General features: G+C 42.0%; 3 long non-coding RNA genes across 3 annotated transcripts in view; 1 reads left to right on the forward strand and 2 right to left on the reverse strand.

Annotated features, from left to right (window-relative positions):
- Positions 1-543: 543 nt before the first annotated feature.
- Positions 544-24,001, reverse strand: part of LOC308197729 — an 88,137-nt gene continuing 64,679 nt past the window's right edge. The window contains exon 3 of the long non-coding RNA XR_013953244.1: positions 544-2,505. This is a non-coding gene — a long non-coding RNA (uncharacterized lncRNA). The remainder of the gene's footprint in view (positions 2,506-24,001) is intronic.
- LOC308197728 lies at positions 16,586-22,725 on the reverse strand. The gene is made up of 3 exons (XR_013953243.1): positions 22,622-22,725; positions 20,149-20,310; positions 16,586-19,637 (listed from the first exon to the last, which is right to left on the reverse strand). It is a non-coding gene; the product is annotated as an uncharacterized lncRNA (long non-coding RNA).
- Positions 22,928-24,001, forward strand: part of LOC308197727 — a 63,690-nt gene continuing 62,616 nt past the window's right edge. Inside the window, exon 1 of the long non-coding RNA XR_013953242.1 lies at positions 22,928-23,021. This is a non-coding gene — a long non-coding RNA (uncharacterized lncRNA). The remainder of the gene's footprint in view (positions 23,022-24,001) is intronic.

Consider the following 24,001-nt stretch of genomic DNA (forward strand, 5'->3'; position numbering starts at 1 on the left):
CTTTCCTCCAAAGTGACTGGAAGCAGCTTTCAGCCTGGGGCTCTTCTTTTCCTACGCTGACAACCCAGAGGCTATCTAACGTGAAGTTCTCATCACCAAGGACAGGCAGCCCTCATTAACTTGTACTGTCACTGATGCTGCTTCCTATTTCTGCAGGATCCTTGTCTTGTTGAAGGCCCTCCCAAGAGCTGTTAGAAAGGCACCTTGATATCTTTTGAGCACAACCATAATAAATAAGATCAGTAAATAAATAATCGTGAGGGCTGGACTGTGACTACGAATCGCTTACAGTCAGTGGACCAATTATATTTTCTGTTACTATCTTTGACAAAGGACACAATAATGAACATATTGCTTTTGTGTTGGCTTCCTGTGTTCTGTGAGCTTTAGTGCTCTCTGATGAAGAACAACATGAACTTTGCAAAGAGATAAAGCTATCAAAACAAGCTTGTGGGATACAGTTTGGACCTTCCCAATCTCACCACGATTCCTTTCCGGAGGAGCAATGCTACTGCCGTGAATGAACACTAACTCCAGCCCCCACGAGCCAAGTACGACAGAGCAAACACTGAAATTATACAACATGAAAAATACTGAATTACACACTTCAGGATGTGAACATGGGGGGAAAAATGCCAGGGGATATGTATCTCTAGTCCATTAAATATAGTTTATTTGAAAGTATTTTACATTTTATTAAAGTAAAGCAGACAGGATATAAGCACTATAAACTTTCCCCTGAAAGTGAGCATTGCTGGCATTCCACTTGCTTAAATTATTACTTTTTCAAGGGCTGATTAATCCTTGCCCCTCTTAGTTAACAGAGGAAATGGTATGTCGGGTGTTTCACTTCCCAGGCCAAAGCAAAACGGTGCTTCTACAAGACGAGCTCTCTCTTTCACTACCTTTTTTTTTTTTTTTTTTTCCTTTGGGAATCTCTCTCTGTGTTCCTGGCACATTATTACATTTTCTTCCACAGGCAATATCTCTTGCTTGAAATCTCTTTGACAATAGTCAAATCTTGTAAGATGCATGATTAAAGAGAGTAGCTTTGACTTTTTACTAGGGAAATTTAATTGCAACTTACTTGTCTCTAATGAGCTGGAGTGGAAAAGAAATCTCCTTAAAGAGGAAGTTGCAATTTTAGAAGAAAAATGAACAGGTCAATAACCAGAAAATATGGAATAGCCAGGAATATGGGTATTTTTTCATTAGGAAATGACATTTTGTCAAAACAGACATGATTTGCTTTAATATGTTTTCAACAAGAATAAATCATTCTGAAATTAGACTTGCATTTGGACATCCTTGGAACATTTCATTGAGCTTGTCATCTAATTGAATTATTTTTATACAAGTTAAAGCATTTAAATATTGCTAAAACTACTTTTTAAGCCATTTATATGTCTTGTTATAGAATGCATAATATTTTGTTTGAGCTATAACAAAAAGTAGGAGTCTCACATAGTCATTTTGATATTTCAAAAGTCGAGACCTTGCAGTAGTTTCATTCTAAATATCAACTGAGTTTTTAATTATTTGTATCAATCCAAGATAATCTATTTAATTCCTCTCTGGATTTCTGATTGGATGTGAAATGCATTTCTGACAGTCTTACCTGTAAAGTTCAACTCAAAATTGATTCTGAACTTGGATCCAACTGAAGCATTACTCCTGCTGCAGACACCAGTTAGACCTTTCATTGCTGAAAAGCTCTTTAGCTCAAGAAGCATAAACCAGCCCTCAGTCCCTGCTATGCTAATAAGTCTTTTCTCCTGTAGTTTGAAACTTTGGGGTCCATTTCCTCTTTCAGAGGAAATTTTCAGAATGATTTCTATTGAATAACTCTGAGTTTAAAATAAGAGACATTCTTTTCCCCTTCTCCTTTACTGCTTACAAGGCAGGTGCAAGCTGACAGCTTCATAACTATAAATTGCTTCTGGAGCCATTGAAGCCTTCTCTTCAAACCAGATGCTCCTCTTCTCTGCATGAGTAGCAGAACACATGCCCTGACCACCACCAGCTATTTTTATGGGATGTATTTCTTCATGGCCTGTTTATAGATTCATATATTGGGGAAAAAAAATGTAACTTAAAGTGGAAAAAAATGTCTTTGAGGCAACATGCATCCTTTGAAGGCACTGGAGAAATCTGGAAAGTTAAAAAATATCCATTTTGTTGTATGAAACCAGAAAGCCAAATTAAAGAGTTAAATACACAGAATATTAGGGAGACTTTTGAGTTAAAAGTAAGGAAGAATTCCAATGGAAAAGAAGCTACCCCAGTAAAAAGTTTCAGGCCATTATCCCACAGCTGCAAGTTTCCTCACAACAGTCAACGTCATGTGCTCTTCAGCTATGTAGGAGTTTAGTCCTCCCCAGGTCACACAAGGATAACATCCTGAGACTTTGAACTCTGTTTTAAGTAACCATTTCACAGGCACCATCCTTCCTACCGCAGACTCATTCCTCCAGATTGCTTGTGAAGATTCCCCAAGTTTTGCATCTGTAAGGAACAAAATGAAAAACAGAGAAAGCCCCCATCAATGGCCTGTCATGAAACAGGAAGCTCTGATGCAAACAGCAGATCACCAATGAAAGAATGACAAAAATACAGTTCTTGGAACTGGAGAAATCTGTGATGCTTTTTAGCTCACCCACTGAAGAGGGAGGAAATATGTGACAGTGCAGAATAATTATTCTTTTTCCACTGTCGGGGATGCAGGACAACCACATTAGTCACACGGAGCCATGGGCAAACTGCACAGGTCCTCCCAAAATTAGTGGCAGTAAAAATTTGTTCCTCACCATGCCATCCCCAGAGTTGATGACACATCTTTGTTTGCTTCCATTCAGATTTATGTGGGCTTCCTAGGCCTCTCTTTCCTTTCTTTGATGTTGATCACAGACAAAATGATGTCACTCTTGGCCAGAGGCTGGCACCAGGCACAAGTGTAACATCAAGTGAATTTTATCGGTAATTAATGGCATGCTGGCAGTGCGTGCTTGGCCCTGGGAACCCCTTTCCAATAGGCCTGTGGCCAATCTGGAGAGTGCAAGAACTTATGCCCAGACCGATTGCATTTGATTCACTTGTCTCTTTCCTAACTGCTCCCATGTTGCCAACTATATTCCTGATCAATTCAGTCCTATACACCTCTGATATGTAGGAGAACAAATGTGCACACATTGTACACACACTGTTTCACGGTGTGAGGCTCAAATATTTTTTGTCTCTAGGCTCCTGCTCACCTGTCCTGATAGGATAGCAATAAGAGATTAATTCAGAATCTGACAAAATCTGAAAAAAATTTGGATGTTCAATTGAGTGCAACTACCAGCATATAACTCCATTCCCCACCATCAGTGTTAAGGTTCATTATTTTAGGTTTTACTAAGACCATGACAGTACCTAATATAAACCTTCTGAAAAGCAGTGAGCTTCCTTCTGCTAAAGGTATAGAGATCTCAGTATTACTGTTACACATAGGAACTTTAATTGGTCACTGCTCCTGCACCTAGCGTTGATTGTCTGGGTACTTGGCCAGAAGTTTGCTCTTGAAGCTAAAAATAAGAAGTTCTGGGTGACTCCTGGTGCTATTGGGGTGCTGAGGGGCACAGTGGAGTGGCCCCAAGGCCATGCCCATACAGCAACACACACATTTTGTGTGCAAAGGTGTCCCCTTGGCTTCCTGAAGTCGCTGCAGCAGTCGCAGCAGCTCCAGGCCTGAACTTCAGCAGCTTCAGCTCTCTGGATAGGGTCCAAGAGCTTGTCACACTGCCACAACTCTGCTGCGGAAGATGCATTTCTTTCCATGTGCCAGCTTTATCTCACAGCTTTTTTTTTTTTTTTCTGTATATATTTGCAGTGATTTAAGGAGTAAATGATGGGAAGGTGCAGGGAGCTGGAGTGCTCGTGTGCTGCATGCGGGATCGGTGGATAAGAAGTGTGTGAAGGAAGTGAGTTATCCACCCACACGCAATCAAGGCAGAGACTTGATTTCATGTTTTGTTTTCTTTTTTTTCCTTTAGCCCAGAACTTGCCATTGTGATGAAACATTTTTGCACTGGATTGATCTCTGTCTCCCCTCCTCTGTGTGTGTGTCTCTATGTGGCCAGGTCCCTTCAGTGTTTATTCTACTGCAGAGAAGTGCTACGATTTCTGGGCAGGATGTCCAAAGATAAATCTGGCTTGTGGTGAGAGTTAAAAGATTACAGTAAGGCCTTGTTTACAAAAGAGAAGGATCAGCTGCTGTTCTTGGAGTTTGTTTAAAAATTCTTTTTTTAACCATCCCTCTTTGTGTTTAGGTTTGTTTCTCTTGTTAAATAAATACCCAGTAAGGTCTCCATTGATCACCTTCGTGTTGTGTGTATGTGTGAGCAGAGGAGAGAGAGGGAAAGAGTTTCCTATCAGGTCATCAGCTTCCTAGAGAGGACAGCAAATTTCTAGGAAAAGGTTATTAAGCATTAGAGTGGCAGCAGCAAATGCAGTCCAGAGATGACCAGGAAGGCCTAGCTGTGACCAGGCCTCAGCTGTGATACCAAGGCCCTGTTCTTGGAACATGGAGCAGAGGGGGTGTCAACTATTATAAGTAATATACTTGTGAGCATATTCACACCTTATACATAATTAAACATTTCATCTTGATGCCTTGGGTTCTTCAAGCGCAGCAGCTAATGACCTGGTCAGCCTGTGGAGCTGTCTGCCTCCTTCCACCACAGCAGCACCAGGACTGGACAGATGGAAGAGCAGCAAGGTCTCTGTATGGGCACGTACAACAGCCCATCCAAACATCTTCCAGCCTCTTCAGTCTTGTTACCCTGAAGGGTTCATGAAGCCTCTTGGAGAAAATATGGATGAAGAGGAAGCTAATGCTGACCTCTGTTGACAAATTAATAGAAGAAAAATTCAGACAGCTTCTGGCTCAGTAAATCCATACTCTGTATATCACTCTCCAGTGTAATCTTCCATCCTACAACATGGAGGATGCTTTTCCCTCCCTAGGTTCACAGATTGCAGAGGCTGACAGCAGTGACTAGTGTTTCTCTAGCTCACACTGAGTGTTTACCAGCGTGGCCTTCATGAACTCAGCTCTCTCATTCATTGCCCTGGCTGTCTGGTGAAGACAGTCATGTTCTGGTATACAGTCAAGGTATTCAGGACCACTCGCCAGTGGAGGAAGCCTTATTTCTTACAACATACAAAGAAGCTGCCCATTCATTCAGACAGCTGGATCTATGAATTAGAAGTGAACAAACTGAATCTCAGTGCATTCCTCTTTGGGAGAAAACAGTAGTTTGCTTACCTTGGATTTTCTAAAATAAAATAAAAGCAGGAGGCAAGGGAGAAGGTGATTAGAATTCATTTTAGGAGCATAGCATGAATGCATTTGAAGTTGAAGTAGGTGTTGTTTTTCAAGAAAGCAGTGATGTGTTTCAGGTCCTTGAAGGCTGGTTCATTTTCAGAGCCATAATTAACTGCAGAGACCTGAATGCATTCATCACTGTATATGACCTCTTTACTAATATTTACTGGGAAATAATAAGCAACAGGGTGCATGTCCTAAAAGAAACAGAAGCTGCCAACATTCATATTCCTCTCTGGAACAAGAGCTCCACCTTTAATGGAGGACTTCATTTTGCAATGTCTCTTTCTTTAAAACTACCATGGCAAAATAGAGTCTAACCTATACATTGATGACAAGTACTAAATTTTTTGCAAGGTAAGATAAAAATCTGGAAAGATTGAGAGGATCTTTTACAAAATTATCTAGTCTCATAACAAGACACAATCTTTATGACTGGCAGTTTAAACTATGAGAGTTTATGTACTTTATTCAAGAGCTTCATTAATTTTGAGTTAACAATTTGTTCAATTAACCAATTCAAGTATTCAGCGACTGTAACAGTTATATACACTATAAATTTATGCAGATAATTGTATTAACTAGCAGCTTCTATCTGAGGATGTAAAAGGATGGTCAAATATCCTATTATCCATTCCTCATGTGGCCTACAGATAATTTCTTTTCCTGTTCTACCATGTCCTTGTAATTAATAAAGTGGTCAAATCAAGATATGCCAAAAGTGCTGCTCTACGGTCATAGAACTTCAGACCAAGGTTAGTACCAAGAAAAATGACATTTTCCCAGGAAGCCTAACTGAAGCCTAATCCCATTCCTATTTTCCATGCTGCCAGATCTGAATCTTTGCAAAGGCTTTAGAGGCCTTTGCAGTTTGTTTTCCTCATGCCAGCCCTTCACCTGGGGTTAACATCAATCTCTAGATTTTTTCACTCAGTGCCAGCAGTGATCAATCAATCCCCTACTTATGATCTCCTTTCAAATTATTGCCAAACAGGCTTTGCACAACTAGTGGTAAGGCCTGTTAGAAACATGGTCAGCTGCATTTTTCACCTTTCCTCCATTCTTTCTCCCCATCAGTTAGGACAAATGTGAGAGGGAGGCAGAGATGCTACGAGCACTTTCAACTTTTCTATCTCTAATGGCACCATAATGAAGCTGACAGAACCGTTAGGATTAGTTTAGTGATGGAATTAAGCATCTGGACAAAAATTGGATATGATGGATTTTCCCCATTAAGGTTTTTGGTCTGAGCCCAAGATAAATGATTATCAGTGTAATTACAGGGCAATTATGCTAAGTTAATTAATGGTATGTAGCTTTATTTACAACATATTTTGTTTCACCAAAGATTCAGAGAGCTCCTTCCCCTCCCTGTCCTCTCCCTCCTTTAGCATTATATCTCTATTCAGACATTGGCATGCTCTGGAGGATTTAATCAGTTACTTACTCTCAAAAACTATAATCAGATATACTGGCTCGAGGACTCACTAGTCTGGCCTCTGATCTGGAAACTAGTAGGTCTAAAGATATGACCCTGAGGTATTTCTCATGATTCAGAGCTGGTCAGCATATGGAGCTCAATGCAGCTGAGCTCGTGATGGTGACAGAGATATGTCATGACCTAGGCCCTCATTCCTTTTCATATGAAAGAGCTTGAATAGCCCAAGGCCAACAGAGGAGTGCTGAAGGCAGTGTGTAATGAAGACACCCTGCTCCCCAGTAAATCTGTCATTGGTATAAATGTGAGTGGTGTAAAACAGACACACATGAGCCAAGGTGCTCTAGAGAGAAGGAAAAAAAAAAAAAAAAGAAGAAGAAGAAGCAAAACGAAAGAACAAATCAATGAATAAAATCCTGCTGCAGTCACATGTGAAAACTTTCTGGATATTCAGGCCTGCATTGTCATGCAAATTAAGTTTGAAGGATAGTTTCTTGTTTGTGTCATGCCTGTCTTTTCCCAGCAGAGTGTATCCTACCCACCAGGAGATCTTAAACCAAAATAGGGACAGGTATTTTGCAGATGAGAAAGCAGCAGGTGTTATATGTGCTTTTGCCCTTGGAAAGCCACATCCTGTATGGATGTGCTCAGAGGAGGTGCCAAGAGCCCTGTGTCTGCCCTGGCATTGAAGGGTGACATTCAGAGTGCCTGCTCCCTTTGTGCACTTGGGGAGGAGACCAGAGACTGGGCTGTGAAGATAACCTTTTCACCATGCAGGAATCTTCAGACTGCTCATATCACAACAAGTGATGCTGAGAGATGCAATGAAAAAGGGACTCTCTTTGTAAATCACTCCTCTCTGTATTTCGATGGTACACAGCTTGTACTTTCAGGCTCCACCACAAAAGAGCAGGAACTCCAAGTTTGACCTTTCCTAGGCACTGACCTTATCCCAGGCAATGACTAAAAGCAGTCATATATATACATAAATCTTTAGTTTATTTTGCTAGAGACAAGACTTATGATTGAACTGTGACCGCTTTGGTCAATTATTAGAGACATGAAACAGCTAAAACTGATAAGCAGAGGTCTCACAACACATTAAACTGGATACAAATAGATGACCCATTACAGAAGAGATACTTAGTCAATGCTAAGAAATGTAAGCATAACGCTGTATTGGGCATCAGAAAAGCCACTTGCACAAACAGTGTTCAAGTTTGCGAAAGAGATTATATTGTGAGTCATGACTTCTTCACCATGCGCATTTCCTGGTATCTAATAAGGGAGGTTGGCAGCTTGTCATTGCTTAGCTATTAGGGAAAAACAAGCATCAGACAAAAAGTATTAAAAAATAAACCTTGCTGGAGGTTCATCAAAGGAACCTCTGTCTTAAAAAGGTCACTGAGGTAATTTCAGGCCTTCAGTCATCCCAGTCCATCACGGTTCCTTAGCAAAGGTGTCAAGCTTCCTCCTTTATTTAGAAAGTCTCTTCATACCTTGTTGCCTTTGGGCTTCTACTTTGCAAACTCTTTCTGTTGTCTGTCCCCAAAGCAAGCTAGCTTCCACTTTAAATGGGTGGGGACACTGCCATTTTGAGTTACTCTCTTTCCTCTTTCATTAATTGCTTCTGGAAGTCTTGGCCTAAGTGACTAGCCTGCATCTGTGGCAAAACTCGGAGTCCCACGAGTCCCATCCAAATGCCTGCCCTATAAAATCATCCTTCCTCTATGAAGGTCAGCAAATCCCTTTCCTGTGCTCCAGAAATGATGGGGTATTCCATTAGCCTTTGTGCTGCCCAGCAACCCAGGTCCATCAGAAAAAGAAGGGGGAAAAAAAAAAAAAAGAAGAAAAAAAAAAAAGATAATTCTGAATCTAGTTCAGACATGAAGATGCAGTGCCTGCATCAGCCATATCAGCCACTCAGTCAGCTCACTCATGAATGTTATCTGACTTCCCTGTTAAGGCACCGTTCACTCTCCAGCCTGCATACATTCATCCATTTATGATTTTTCCCATCTTTGGGAAACATCCAAGGTTTCCCTTGCAGAGCAAAGGGAAAGCACAGCCCAGAGGCAAAAGAGAAATGACGTACCTCACTCTACACCCTTTCCAGGATGCAAAGACCTCAAAGGCCTCTAGCTGCTGGAAACATGCAGAGGGAATTACACCTCTTGTCACCTTGGGTCAGGGAACAGCAAGCATGTGATTCTTCCAGAGATTACTGGAAATTGCGCCCAGTGGTGTTGAACACAAGGAAAGAGCACAAATCTCTGAGCCCGGAGTTGTGGCATTAAAGCTGAGGGATTTGATGTGTGAAGAAAGGAACAGTCATCCACAAACATATCCCAGACAATGCAAATCCTATATCTTAAGTGTCCCTAACCCAGGGCAGGAAAAAAGAAGCATTTCTCTTTTTAGTATAAAAAGCAGAGCTCTCTGTCACTCAGAGGAACTAACCCATTTCCAGTATATGAGGATCTGGCTTGATTTTGAGTATATGATCCAGACTCCTGGATTGAAGTCTGTTGTACTGTATCATTCCTGTCTCACAGGGAGCATCCAGAAACTATTAGAGCTATATGACAGAGGGGAGCAACACAAGGGCAGAGGAAAAGCAGAGCAGGTGTGGGCAGGTGAACTGGATCACAGGAGAAGTAAGAGCCCCCAGGGCTTTGGATGGAGAATCACAATTCGTGCAATATTTATTTGGATTCATCAGATTCCTGCAGGGTAGATGATGGAGAGTTTGGCAGGAAAAATAAATAAATAAATACAAAAGTCTTTCTTGAAGGGCTATATGAGCTATATCACTTCTTTAAATATCCAGATATATATCCAGTATCAAACATATCTCTTGGATGATGACAACTGTTGACCCAGCTCTGGAGCAAATGGCAAAGTCTCTCAGGTTCCTTTGGAGTCAGAGTATGACAGTGGACTCGTTTCTCTATAGGTGTAAAACACATGGCAGTCTTATGCTCCTGCTGGACCTTTCCACTGCCTAACTTTGCCCTCACCCTTTGCTTCCTTTCCATCTCAGCTATATAAGTGGGAGATGTTTCAAAACACAAGACAGGTCGATGTCTTGTGTGTACCTCAGATTTTCTTCCCAAAAAAACTCAGATGAAATAAAGCCACCTCCCAAGAATGAAGTTCTAAGAAGGCAAAAAAGGCCAAACATTTCTTAGACATCTTTGATGGGTCTCTCTATGGGGAGACTAAAAAAATGCTAATGGTAGATAATCTTCTGATCTGTACACCTGGATCTTCTTACTAATCAAAAGTGCTACATCACACCTTTAAAAACTTGAAGAACCTGGCTAGATATGTGCATACGTAAATATAAGTGATAAGTATACCAATTTTATCTATGTCTTTTTTTCATTTTCAGTAAATGCCTCTGCAATTCATTGCAGGTGGCATGCAGTATCTCAGACATGTCCCTTGTCCCTGGGCAGAAATAGCACATGCAGCCTGAGGCTGGAAAGGCAGGTTGTCTGATTCAGTGCATGTCAGCCTCTAAGGATAAATCTACACCTAAGGAACTTGCAAGCATTCCAAGAAAAGGTTTATCAAAGGGTTGGGATTTTAAGTTATTTGCCCCATTTCCAGACTGTCAGTCTCACCAATGAGATGTCCCTTCTCTCCCAGGGCTCAGGAGCATAATTATTACAAAAGCTCAAATTATCGTGTGTCAATAAAGCCATGATGATGAACCACATGAGCACTGCTAGGATCAGAGAAATTAGGTCTGGAATGGACCTCAGGAGGTCACTACAGCCAACATTCTTCAGTCTGTGGTCCATGGTCTGGTAGGCATCAGGCAGTAGCCCAGATACTTTGCAACAACTTAATTTGCCAGCATATGCACTCATTTCCACATGTGGGAGCAAGCAAGGAAATGGAGGGGGAGACGGGGAGGCGGGGGGGGTGGATAAATGACGACAGTAACACAGTTTGGTTTGCAGTAGGCTGGAAATACAATCTATTGTAGAAACACTGTACTAGATTAACTGTGGTTCCTCCTAGATCAGAAAGGTGAAGTCATCCTTGGAAGAATTGGGAGAGGGTAAGCAGGGGCTGAGGAACACCAGTTGAGTCCAATCCCCTGTCCTAAGGCAGGATTCAGCTCTATTAAAGCATTTCTGCCAAGTACTTTTCTAACGTCTTCTTAAAAATCTCTAATAACACAGATTCCACCCCTTCCTGAGGCAATGTATTCCAGTATTTAACTATTGCAACCCTGAAAAAGTGTTTCCTAATGTCTAATCTGACTTCTTCTCAGTGCAATTTAATCCCACTACTTCTTGTAGAATCCACTGGAGACCCAGAAGGCAATTTCTTCCCTTTCTTAGCTCCAGGCAGGACAGCATAAAACATGTTAGAATATACCTCACTAAAAGTGTACAGTATGCAGTGTAGAGAAGCTCAGACTGCTTAGCCCAGGGAAAGCTGTACTGATGCTGGGAACTCAAAAAACATGCTCCTTTTCATCAGCAAAGAGAATATACTAGGTTCACAATAACGAGGGGTAAACTGCAAGTCCAAAGGCATCCTTGTCTTATCCACAACAATCTTCCTTGGGGGGGGGGGGGGGGGAAGGGAAGAAAGAAAAAAAAAAAAGAAAAAAACCAACTTGTTCCCAAACCAGTCCTTATTAAAACAAACAAACAAAAACAGAAAACAAGGTGTCCGCAGGAGGATCCCACTGTCTCTAGAGTTCTCTCATTCCTCTTTTGCTGTGCCAAGGAATCGGAAGGACCAATTAAAAAAAAAAAAAGTGTTAAGAAAGGAATCTTTGTGAGCAGCTGTTAAATGAAGGTTTAGGGCTTTTATTTATTTATTTTTCTATGGGGGAACATTGATGGGAAGAGAGAACAACAAAGAATTGCTTTTGGAGTAGCCCAAAAGCTCCCTGCTGACAGGTCAGTCCCACCCTCCCCTCCCTAGCACACAAGGACCCTTTTCAAAGAGAATCACCTGGCCCATAAATCCCAATTTATGGTAATTTAAGAAAACAAATGACCAACTCCAGCCTTTGAGAGTGTTTAGGAATGGCAGGATTAAGCAGGGAGATTAAAACTGAAAGGCCTCTCCTTGCCACTCTACTTGCAGGTGGGATTTCCTCCAGTCCTCTCAGTTTTGCAGTTTCACTATCCCGAGCTTTTAAGAGGTTAAATTGGAACAGCTCAGGCATTTGAAAACACTATGTAGGCTGGGGGAAGGGCAAGAGGAAATTAAGTGACTTCTTTCTTTTCACCTTCCTTTCTCCAGTTATCTGTAGCTAGCCCTCAGAGCACCTATATTTAGACTAGGCTATATAAAGAGGCACAGATGCACACTTAACCCAGGAACATTTCCCATTTTCTATAAAATTGACTCATTTTTAGTTTCTGTGCTTCTTTCTTCAGTGATCTGGGATCTGGCCAAGGACAAAAAAAAAAGAAAAAAAAAAAGGGCTTTTTAGGGCCACTTACTGAATAGAGATCTTGCCTGAGACTTAATTACAAATGTGGTGTTCCAATTTAGATAGACAATGATGCTGGATTCAGAAGGGAGATGGTTCAGAAGTCAGGGCCAAACACTTCGGCTTTCTGTGGCAGAGGAACAGAAAGTATGGGGACATTACATCCCCTTCAGCCCAAACAGACTGAGATGCAGCAGTCCTGGGCCAGCATGTCTCCTGCTAAAAAGCATATTCTCCTTTTCATATATAGGGGAAAGTTTCACTGGAGGGCAAGCTGGATTATTTTACCCCTACACTTCTTTATGGGAGGCCATATTTATTTTTTTTCATGGGGTCCAAAACCCTCTCCTTCTTTCCAGTTTTCGTTTGTTTCTGGCCCCGTTTATCTTCATGTGTTTTGGTATGAAGCATTTTTGTTTCAACTTAAATAGCTCTTTCCCCTTTCTGGCATCTTACTCTCTCCAACCTCAGCGTAGTCATGGAAAGTTAAGCCATTCTTTCCTGACCCCTGTTTTCCTAGAAAAAGCAAGCAGAGTTCCCTGTTTTCTCTTATGAAACAGGGTCTTTATGCCCTTTTTCTTCTAGGGCCCAACTATTTTATTCCTATGCTAACCTCATGTTTAATGTGTACAGAAACAGGCTGCAGGTGTGGTCATAAAACAGAAGCTCTGGCTACAGGTACCCACTCAAGGCCATAGCACCCAGGCTGAGATTTGGTGGGTGGATGACTTGGCAGAGAGTCCTGTGGGGTAAAAGCTCAGAAGGGGCTTCTCCTGGCTATGCCTGACGTGTTTTATATGGGTCTACACCAAAGAACAGCACCCTAAGATTGTCAACATGCACCCTTTCAGGCTTATCTCCACACCTCTTCCGAGCCTCCATGATGTAGGCAGGGAGTTCGTGTCTCACCTCTTCATGTTAACAGCAAGATGGCTCCCCCAGCAAGGAAACCATAGGTCTGGGTGCTTCTGAGTGCTTCTGTGACTAGGGCAGTGAAGGAAAAGGGTGGACTTCTCTGAGTTGAGAAACATAGAAAGTGGTGATGATGCATTGTGGTGTTTTCACACTGATGAGTAGCTAAGCTCCACCACACTGCACTCACTCCCCCTCCTCAGAGGAACAGGAAGAGAAAATATGGTGAAAAAAGGCTCATGTGTTGAGATAAGGACAGGGAGGTCACTCACTAGTTAACACCAGCATAGGGAGATTAAAGTAATTTATTGCCTATTAAAAACAGAGTGGAGCAGTGAGAACTAAAAGCAAACTAAAAACACCTTCCCCCCCACTTCTAACTCTTTCCCCAGAGCAGCACAGGGGAGCGGGGAATGGGGGCTGTGGTCAGTCCCTAATGTTTTGTCTCTGCTGCTCCTTCATCCTCTCTCTCTGCCCCAGCTCCATGTGGGGTCCCTCCCACAGGATGCTGTCCTTCCTGAACTGATCCTGGCCTTCCCACAGGTAGCAGCTCTTCAAGAACTGCTCCCACACGGCTCCGTACCACGGGGTCCATCCCCCAGGAGCAAACTGCTCCAGCACGGGTCCCCCACGGGTGGGCGGCAGCTCCCCCCAGACCCCCTGCTCCTGCGGGGGCTCCTCTCCACGGGCTGCAGCTCCGGCCCAGGGCCTGCTCCTGCGGGGGCTCTCCATGGGCCGCAGCCTCCTCCAGGCCACATCCACCTGCTCCACCGGGGGCTCCTCCGCGGGCTGCAGCGTGGAGATCTGCTCCGTGTGGGACCCATGGGCTGCAGGGGGACAGCCTGCTCCACCAGGGGCCTCTCCCCAGGCCGCAGGGGAACTGCTGCTGTGTGCCTGGAGCACCTCCTGCCCTCCTGCTGCACTCACCTTGGTGCCTGCAGGGCTCCTTCTCATTCCTCTCTCCCAACTGCTGTTGCGCAGTAGTTTTTTTTCCCCCTTCTTAAAAATGCTCTCACAGAGGCACAACCAACTTCACTTACTGGGTCAGCTCTGGCCAGCGGCAGGTCCTTTTTGGAGCCAGCTGGAGCTGGCTCTGATCTGACACGGGGCAGCTGCTGGGTTCTGCTCACAGAGGCCACCCCTGCAGCCCTCCTGCTACCAAAACCTTGCCACGTAAACCCAATACAGCAGGATGGAAAGTGCAGTCCAGCCAAGGCTGAGCTTGGCCATAGGAGCAACCTGACATCATTTCCATTGCGTTCTCATCATCATTTCCAAATACAATTCTCTTTTTCTTGGGGGAGAGGAAGCATTAGATGCATACTACTTTCATTTAACACCTGAAATTTCTCTGTTTTTCTGAAACTGGAGAGATGAGGGGAAAGGTGTTTGCTTGCTTGCACATTTTATTACACTCTTTTCTTTATTTTCTTTATTAATTTTTCTTCTCCTTTCTTTCTTTCTTCCCCCAAAAGACGATTTCATTTTTCCTGAGGGAAATATCTCTTTCCCTACCCACTTCACTTCCTAAGCAGCTCTGTTTGACCTGTGTTTTCTGAGGCACTGGTAGGGATTTCAGATGCCCAACTTAGCCTGCCTCAATTGAGTTTCTTTTCCAGAAGAAAAATATACAGCATTTCTTGAAAACGGGTTCCTGTGTTCTCTATCTCAAGATGTCCCATATTAATTCTTCATAATAGAACGAGCCAAAAACTCCAGTAACTTCAGAAAATGTTGGTCATTATCTTTGCATAGTGAAGACAGCAATCTGAGCTTTGAAACAAACAAAAAAGTCATTCTTTTTTAAGGAGAAAAAAAAAAGGAAAAAAAAAAAAAGGAAAGAAAGAAAGAAATTGTGAGAGATGCCAGCATATTTATTCCTAAACAAAACTTCTCTAGCACAACCCTGGGCTTCCCAACAAGCAGTTTTGCGAGTGAACTTTATAGTATGACATCAGTGAACAGATGGCAGGCAAAGCTGTTGGCAGGGTGATGAGAAAGCTGGCCATTTATAATGGAAAATGTCCTGATAAAAAGGAATGCGCTTATTTTATTCCACGGTAATGTTTATAAAATTCCTTTCCTGAGGCTTCTTCGAGGATCTTTTCATCATTATTGTATTATTATTAATAATAAAGCATATAAAGGGAAAAATGCACATAGCAAATGACATTTTAAGTGCCCCAGAAAGGTTTTCAGCACGGGTAGGGTTGATTACATTGTGATGATTTGTTACAAGCATTACAGTTACAATCCACAATGGTGTGGACATTTCTCCCAACAGGGTTAATTGTATAATAATACTCAATAACTGGCAGGCCTTCACCTTTCAAGGGAGGACATTAGAGTGTGAAAGCATGCACTGATGTTGCCAAAGTTCTGTACCTTGAGAATCTCTGAATGCTGATGTGCCTCAAATCTTTCAAAGGCAGACTTTCAGCTGGATGCAGTTCAGGGTGGGTCCATTATGTAAGTGGTAGGGAACAAAACTGTTGTTTTGTTTGATTGTTTGTTTTTTAAATGGTGCTGTTGAGGAGTAGTTTGGAAAGACAAATCCAGGTGTTGCAAGAACTGTTTGCTAATCTAACTAAAATTCATCCTAATAATATTTTCTGGAAAATTCCAGGGATGAGGCAGGACAAAAAAACAAGCAGGAAGAGATTCCTCTAATGGCTAAGCACTGGACATTTTGCACTAGAACAGAACAGGAGGAAGCACAAGGATAAGTTGCCTTTTCCACCAGAGAGGGCTCAAACCCTCATCTCCCTGCAGTGAAGGCAATATCCCAGCAGGATTCATCAGGCCAGACATCCCTCAGGGAGCTGGGTGCACCACAAGTCATCCCTGAACCAGGCAGTGCCAGCATTTCTCAGCTTGGTCCTAATCAGACACGTCCTTGAGCAAATGGAAGACATTAACCGTAGACGCCAGGAGGTATGATGTCTATGGTTTTGTTAACCATAGACGTCAGGAGGTATGACATCTATGGTTATGGGAAAACATACTCTTCTGGGCCCAGGCACTGCAGCAGAATCACCAGCAGCTATCTCCTATCTCCCAGAGGAGATAGCCTCCTGGAAGCTATCTCCTAGACATGGGGTTCTTCAGTCTGGGTTACCCTATCTTGGGTGGGACTCCTCAACCCACTGCATTGCGAAGTCACAGTGTGGAGAAGGAAGACCTTTACTCCCACTCCTCCTTTTCTCCCCTGCTTCCCTTAATTCTGTGAGCTTAAAACCAACTGTGCCTTGATGAATGTAAAACTTTTTACAAAATAATTTGACTTTGATAGGGCAGGATGAAGACGTGTGGTTTGGATTAGTCCCAGAACTTTCCCTTCATACAGAGCCCCACTGAACCAAGACAGAAAAAAAAAGTGACGAGACTTAAGATAGTTTAAAAGCAAATAAAGCAGAGGAACAATTCATAATAATAACTGAAAGATTATTATCAGATAGTCCTTATCAGCCCTTATCTCCTAGCTGTTTACAAAAACAGCTTATATCAGCATTGCCATTGTACAGACATTAAAACTGAGGTTGAGGGAGGTGAAAGAATTGACCTATGTTTGCCTAGCCAGACAGTGATAGAGCTAGGAAGAAATGCTAACTGTTCAGTCTTTACCTGATGCACTTTATCCATCACAATGAAAATGTGAAAAAATGGAATTTGTCCCAGCACAGAAGGCAGAAGGCAAAATGTTTTATATCTTTCAGAATAAAAACACCTGGGTAGCCAGACTGCCTTTCCAATCTATTTAGCAATAAAGGACAGAGGGGGCAGCTTTGATCCCATGGTATCCACTCACGACCAACAGGCAGTGACCTCCTGGTGTGTTACAGCAACATAGCTAAACAAACAGCTTGCTGTTCCAGCACCCCTCTGGGCAGATTCCTTGGTGGGGACAATCTATTTCCAGCATTTCCATATCCGGATCTGGAAGTCATTACATCCACCTATTCCTACGCTGAGCCACCATGAGTATATCTGAAGTCTCTATCTCATCCTGAACATCATGCCAGAGACCAGCTGTGCTGGAGAGAACTTGTTTTCTCATACAGTCCAAGACTAAAACTTCTTAGACACAGAAGACTGGTTAGTCTGGGTTAACCTTGACTGGATGCTGAATTCACAATAAACTCCAGGGCCATGCCTGAAATCCAGCATACCATCTTGCATTACTTCCTGTTTCCTCATTTTCTTGGTTCTGAGTGTCCTTAATTTACCTGAAGATACATTAAGAATGTATCTCTTATCTTTTGGGCAAAATCTCAACTTAGAAGGCCATGGGAGCTGTAAACTATACCTCAGCAAATTGCTTTAAGCTCTCCAGCTCACTGTGGTTTGATAGCCTGCCTAGTGGACCATTCTTAGCTCTTAAATTAATTTGCAAAATATACTTTTTGTTTGCTTTTTTATTTTTATTTTTTAAGTTTCCTTCCATCTGCAGCATATTCTGTTCCATCTTCCCTGTATAGCTCTGTTGCCCTGGAACAATAATTGTAACAACAACAATAAAAACTAACAGCAACAACAGTGTGTTTAATTTCAGGCTCCACTGTGGTCACTTCCCTGCTGAACATAGTAGGGAGACACGGACACAGGCACTGGGTTCCGTCTCTCTCCTACCGAGGATCCAATATCCTGTCCTCAGCTCATACATTTCAGATCTGCCACTGCTTCTGCCAAGAAAGCTTCATTTTACAGGAGGAGAATGAGAAAAAATAAGAAAGGAAGAAGATGAGAAAGAAGATTTTTAAAGGGCAGCCAAGATAATTCCTTCTGGATGTTTTGATCTTTTTAAATAACTTTTTTCTTGAAAAAAAACTATATTCTGGTGGCCCTCTGCAGGAGAGTGCCTACTGGAACAAAATCCCATCACCACGGGAAGGAAGAAGGTGCAAGATAATATTATTCTTTTTTGACTCTAAGGACAAAAGAATTGTTGGATGAGAAAATGCTGCTAGGAACAAGAGATTAATCCTTTTCCAGGTTTATTGCAATGTTATTGTTTTCCCTCAGATACAGGCAGATGTATAGGAGATGACTTCCCACAACAAAAACAGGTTCTGGTGAAACAAATCACAGCTGGATCCAGAACCAACCACTGAAAGACACTGTCCCAGAAATTTCCTGATGCTTTTATCCCCATTGCTGGGAGTCATGTTGTCAATTCAGAGCACTGCAGGGACTTTGCCTCTGTCCTCCACTTGCTCAGATCCACCTCCAAAGATCCCACGTCCATGCCTAAAACCTTCTTTGTGCATTGTCCAGATCCAGTTAGTGGCTCTTTAGCAGCACAGCCATCTTCTCCTGCCTCCTTTTGCTGAGATGGGTGTGAAGCTTTAGTGCTCAGTAAACAAAGTTTACACCATAAATACATGGAAGGCCACATCTGTCCTTTAGCTCACTGACGTGTTTCTAGCCTGTGCCCTCCTTGCTTGTATTCACGTTAGGGTGCTACTCTGGTATGCAAAGAGGTAGCTTTGAGGTACATCATCCTGAGATCCAAATGAAAGTCATAAAGTGTCTTTAACACCAGGACTTCACTGAATAATTCCAGGTTTACAACAGAGCTAATACAAGAATTGTGCCATTTTATTCATTTCTGTTTCCTGAATTTGACAGTGCTTTCAGTTCGTGTTCCCTAGTTTGTATCCTACTAAAACTTCAGACTTCTAAGCTCTGTGTTTCTGTATAGTTGTGTTATTTTCTCCACTCTGGTGGGGACATTTCTGTAAAGGTCTGAGTTGGCTCGTTACCATTTTCCTAGTTCTGTTTTGTTTCCAAAGTATATGGTTTTATGCTGCATTTTGGGTTTTGCAAAATTCAAAAAAAAAACCAAAAAAATCCTCTTTCATGTTTGGTGGTTCTCTAGAATAGAGGTAGGCCTTACACCCATTTTTCCACCTGAAGTGATTACACTGAGATTTTAGGTCCTACGGCTGGCCTGGATTTGACCTCCATTGCAATGACAACCTACAAGCAGGATGGAATGAAATACCAGTTACAAAACACCCTGATTTTTTAACTTTGCTGAACAAGGAAAGTAAAGTTCTGTTTAATAAAGGGTGCAGCTGGAATTCTGCAGCAGTCTCCATATCCAAAGACTCTCACCCCTGGTTACCAAATGGTTATGTTTAAAAGATCCCTATTGTTATTGATCAAATATCTTGATCATTTTGAGACTGCGTTATTTGTTGGCAGAAGATTTAAGAATGTTAAAAATCAGGAAATTAATTTCAAAAGTCCATCTTTATTGAAGCAGCAGCTAAAGAACTTGTATTCTGAACAGCAGCTCCTGAGACTGAAAAAGAAGCAGAACTGTCATTTTGATCACGTTACTGTGACAGCTGAGCCAGTAACCAGAAATTCAGAAATTAGTGTAAAATGATGCCACTCAACTATGAAATTCAACTGTTCTGCTGTTGACATTTTCTTGCCATTTTGATCTGAAAAGAAACAAAATGCCTTTAGTCATTTAGACTGTACTTCAAACAGTCCTATTTTCATTTCAGTGGTGTTGATGCATGTACTTGTAATATTCTCCATGCATGTTTCTTGTCAATAACATTAAGAGGAAAAAAAAAAACTATTTATAGATTTCCCCTATTAAAAAACATTGCACAAAAAATGAGTTGTTTGGTTAGAATGATAATACAAATGGCTCCACTCTCCAGCTAAGTTTCAGCCCCTAAAATTTAGAAGCCTAACTCTATGAAGTTACACCTAGGAATTATATTATCACCTAACAATAATATCTTGCTTTGTGCTTCTTAGCATACAGCCAACCCTGGCTGGCAATGTCTGGCATACCCTTATTTAAGCAGAGCATAGGAACAGCTCAGAGATGCTTAAGTCCCCAAGATTCAGGCCAGATGAAAGGTTCTGATATGAGACTGTTCTAGCCTTAGGAACCCACATAACACAGACATTGTCTGAGTTTGGAAAGCATTCGCATACCTTGCATAGTAGATTAACTTCTTGTCTCTTTCAACAGTAATCTCCATACTATTGTGTAATTCTTAGGCTAGGTGAGCAGGCTGTACACCAGAACTTTATATGGACAGTTTTTGACCACTGGCCCAGACTGAGTTTGTTATTTGTAGATGTGCATTCAGAAGCCTATCAACAAGATTTAGCATGAGATCTGATGCTCTGCCTTATTGGAGCATACAGTGGATCACCCATCAAATCAAACAAAAAGTAATTTTTTTTTTCCAGTTTGTGGAGTGTAGAAAAACTATTATCATTTTCCTAACAGCAGTTATCTCCTTCTGCGTTGAAAAACACAAGGGTTCAATGTGAGAGTGGAAAATTTCTTAGTGCAAATAAAAGCATGATCTGTCACATCTCACTTCCCATAATTTTCCTTCAACTGCTTCTCCTTAGAACTAATTTGTTTTCCCAAGCTCCAGTAGTAAGATGACTTCATTAGACTTGCATTTAGGCCTTGCATGATTCACCAAGGTGTTCTTCATATGTCCACATCAAAGCCACACTGAAGAAGAGAGAGATCCCTGCTTCTCCAGGAAGTACGTTTTTGCCCTCTTCCACCAAATTAGTGCTAGCAGAAAGGTAAAGGGGAAGGCACTAACGTACTTGGCCATGCTGTTCTGTGATACATGAGTGTTTCTAAACCCTTCTTAGAGGGTTTTCCTCCTTAATTACAGCACAGCTCATGCCAGCACTAGAAAGCTCATGTGGATGAAATGAAGACAGGACCCTTTTCAATCCTAACATAGCAATTTTGCTAGCACAGCCAATCCAGACAGCATTTTATGTAGTCTATGAGTTCTTAGTAGGTTTTAGAAGATCAGACCCCAAAAGGCAAATCCACCACTAAAGAGCGAGCCCCAGCTGGCAGTGAAATGCAGCAAAGTCCTGAGGCTCATGAATCCTCCCAGCAGGGTTCTTCATCCCAGCTGGATGCTCTAGATCCTGCCTCTCTATCCCACTGTTCCTCTTCTACCTTCTGGGTTCTATCTATAATAATAGCTTCAAGCAACACAGTCTTCATTTGCAAGGGGGATTCTTCTTTCCATTTCTTCTTCTATAATTGCATAATTCCCAATTTTATACTAGATTCTACAACAAGTGTGGTAACGCCTTTATTGAAGCCCACCAGGTCTCAGATCCCTGTCACTTCCAAACAATTATTTTCATCCCTACATATGCCTTTCTAGGCTATTAGCATAACAGAGCAGAGATTGGCAATTCGGGAACCCCAAAAAAAAGGCTTGCAAAGGAATAGCAAGTGTAAGACCTGGACTTCACATCATTTCCTATTATCAGTTCATAAGGTAAAGCTTGGCCAAAATCCAGTCTTTTCCCCTTTAAATGAATAGGAATAAAATGGGTAGTCTGTTCCATTGTTCTTGCTAATACTTCAAGTGTTCCTCCATCCCTCAAACAGCTTTGATGTCATCTAGCTCCACTTGAAGGGGAAAGAATGCGTGATTGGGAATAATTAACAAGCTAAAAATGACTTTGTCAGAACATTTGTGTTATTGAATTACTTGCAGCTACCAGTTTTAAAGAGCTAAGGCAGTGGTTGGGCACAAATAGAGCCCTTTAAAGGGAAAAAAATATATATACTCTTTTGGTAACACAAATTTGCACTTAAGAGGTGCAGGTTAATCTCCTCATTCTGCCTTAAAATTCTCATATAACCTCTGGCACATCACTTAGTCCACCTACACTTCAGCCCCTCACAAATGATCCCCAGCTCCACCCCCAGCCTCATGACTTGTCTCATTATAGCATAAGCAAATATTAACATTACAACAGAGCCATCTCTTATCCTGCATTCCTACCTCACCCAGCATAAAAGAGTCCTGGATTTTGTCAATGCCTCTGGGAACTACTTTAATAGAAATAATATTCAAGTCAGAAATCTCTCTTCTCCCCCCCCCCCCCCCCTTATGTAGAGCATTGTTATTTTGAGGAGATGCAATAATAAAACTGCCAGCCTTTATAACAAGGACTGTGAGCAATCAATGCAGAAAAAAAAAAGTCAGCCAACATATGGCTCTTTCTTCTGCCACTACAAAGCAGAAATAAAGACATTTCTGTTGTCCCTCTACAAGTGATTTAGTAACTCAGATAGCTTAGTCTCCTGTTTCATAGGGAAAATCAGCACATGTTATATAGAAGACTGCTTTAAAACTATCCTTTGGTACCAAATAACAGAAGAGAAAAAGTTCTGGCCTTAATAAATTGCATTTCATGCCTGGATTTCGAAGCATTTGAGCTATCTCACCCCTGCAACTAAGATAGCTGTTCCATCAGCTGTGCCAGGATCAAGCCTGAGGCTCTTGTAGATTTAACCTCTTCAAGCCACAGTGAAGAACTGAAGATTAGATTTAAATACCCAGTTTACCCTCAGCTCTACATTAGATTTATGCTCCACAGAATTAACCTAGCTATTCTGTACCTGAGCAGCTTTACAGAGGAAAGCCATGTATAAGGTCAGGCATAACCCATATGAATTTAGGCTTGATAGCAAAAGAATAGACTCTGAGAGAGGAAAAAAATAAAAATATCCTAGCTTATTGCCCAGCCCTTTGTCTAGTAGCACTAGGCTCTAGGGTCCCCATTTTCTTTTCAGCCCCTAAAAGCTCCCTACTCCCTACCTCATCCCTTTTAAATCAAAGCTGGACCTGGCAACATCTGTAGGTCATTAATGTTATCTTCAGTGTCTGTGGCTCATTGCTCTTATATAAACCCTCAGCTTAGGCTGGCTTGCAGCTTATAGGATGCTTTACTAAGGAAAAAGATTGGGAGCACTTGGGGGGGGGAAATGAAGAAATGGAAGCCCCTCACTTGGGGAAAAGGTAGGAAAAATATTTTTCATTTCTGCAGAGCTGTTGCTAGTGGTCTGCTGTAGCAAAATGGTGGCTCTGTGTGAGAACAGAAGAAAATGAAATGCCTCCTGTAGGCAAATTTTGTCTCTTATTTGCTGTGCTGCTGCTTTAGTGTCTATGCTGTATGAATCTGAAGGGAGTCACAGAAATATCAGATTATTAATACGATGCTGCTAACTTAGTAGTGAGAATACTGTTTCAGACTAGTTCTTGTTTCTTCTCTAACCTGTTTTATCTTAAAGAGATTTCTTTTTTTGTATTGATCCACCCTCTGCTGGTTGTGCATCCCTCTGCTTTGAGTTGAGGGGCAGTGTGCAGAGCGCACACAAAGTAGAGGTGCTGTAAAAGTTAAAGCCCATGAGGTGGTGATGAAGAAACTTCTGGGTGCAGTGGGTGAGGAAGGTTAAGCTGCCTCTGACAACTATTGTAGCCCAGCGTGGTATGCAGGAAAGCTTCCTCGCTGTGTTGAGCTCTCCAAAGGAAATAGCAGGTTTTCTGAACTGAGAGGCACCCAAAGCAAGGCATCATGACTCAGCACCCTCACTTCTGTGTCCCTATAGAGAACTTTAGATTCTGAACACAGCTCATGCTACAAAATGAGCTTCCTCTAAGACTGTTAAATCCTGCAGGGAAAACACTTGTGTTATGGTCACCTGTGTTGTATTTATTCTGATGAAAAAATGAAGGAATGTAATGCCTTCCTAAGAAGTTAATCCATTGCCTGTGACCCTGTGGTCTGCTTCAGAAGCTATGGTTAAAAGCTCTGCCTTTAACCACATCCTCTGTGTGATGTGTGTTTAGTTTGTGCTGCTCTTTGTTTCTTTCTGTTCTGATTGTGGAGAGAATAAAAGGTGAGAGGGGAAGCATTGGGAAGTGTGGCTAAGGAAGGGAAAACACAATATCTCAGCCAGACCACCCGGTTGTCACCAACTTGGAAGGTGTCGTAATGT

This window comes from Anser brachyrhynchus (assembly GCF_964034855.1).
Source record: "Anser brachyrhynchus genome assembly, chromosome: 7".
NCBI classification, from domain to species: Eukaryota; Metazoa; Chordata; class Aves; order Anseriformes; family Anatidae; genus Anser; species Anser brachyrhynchus.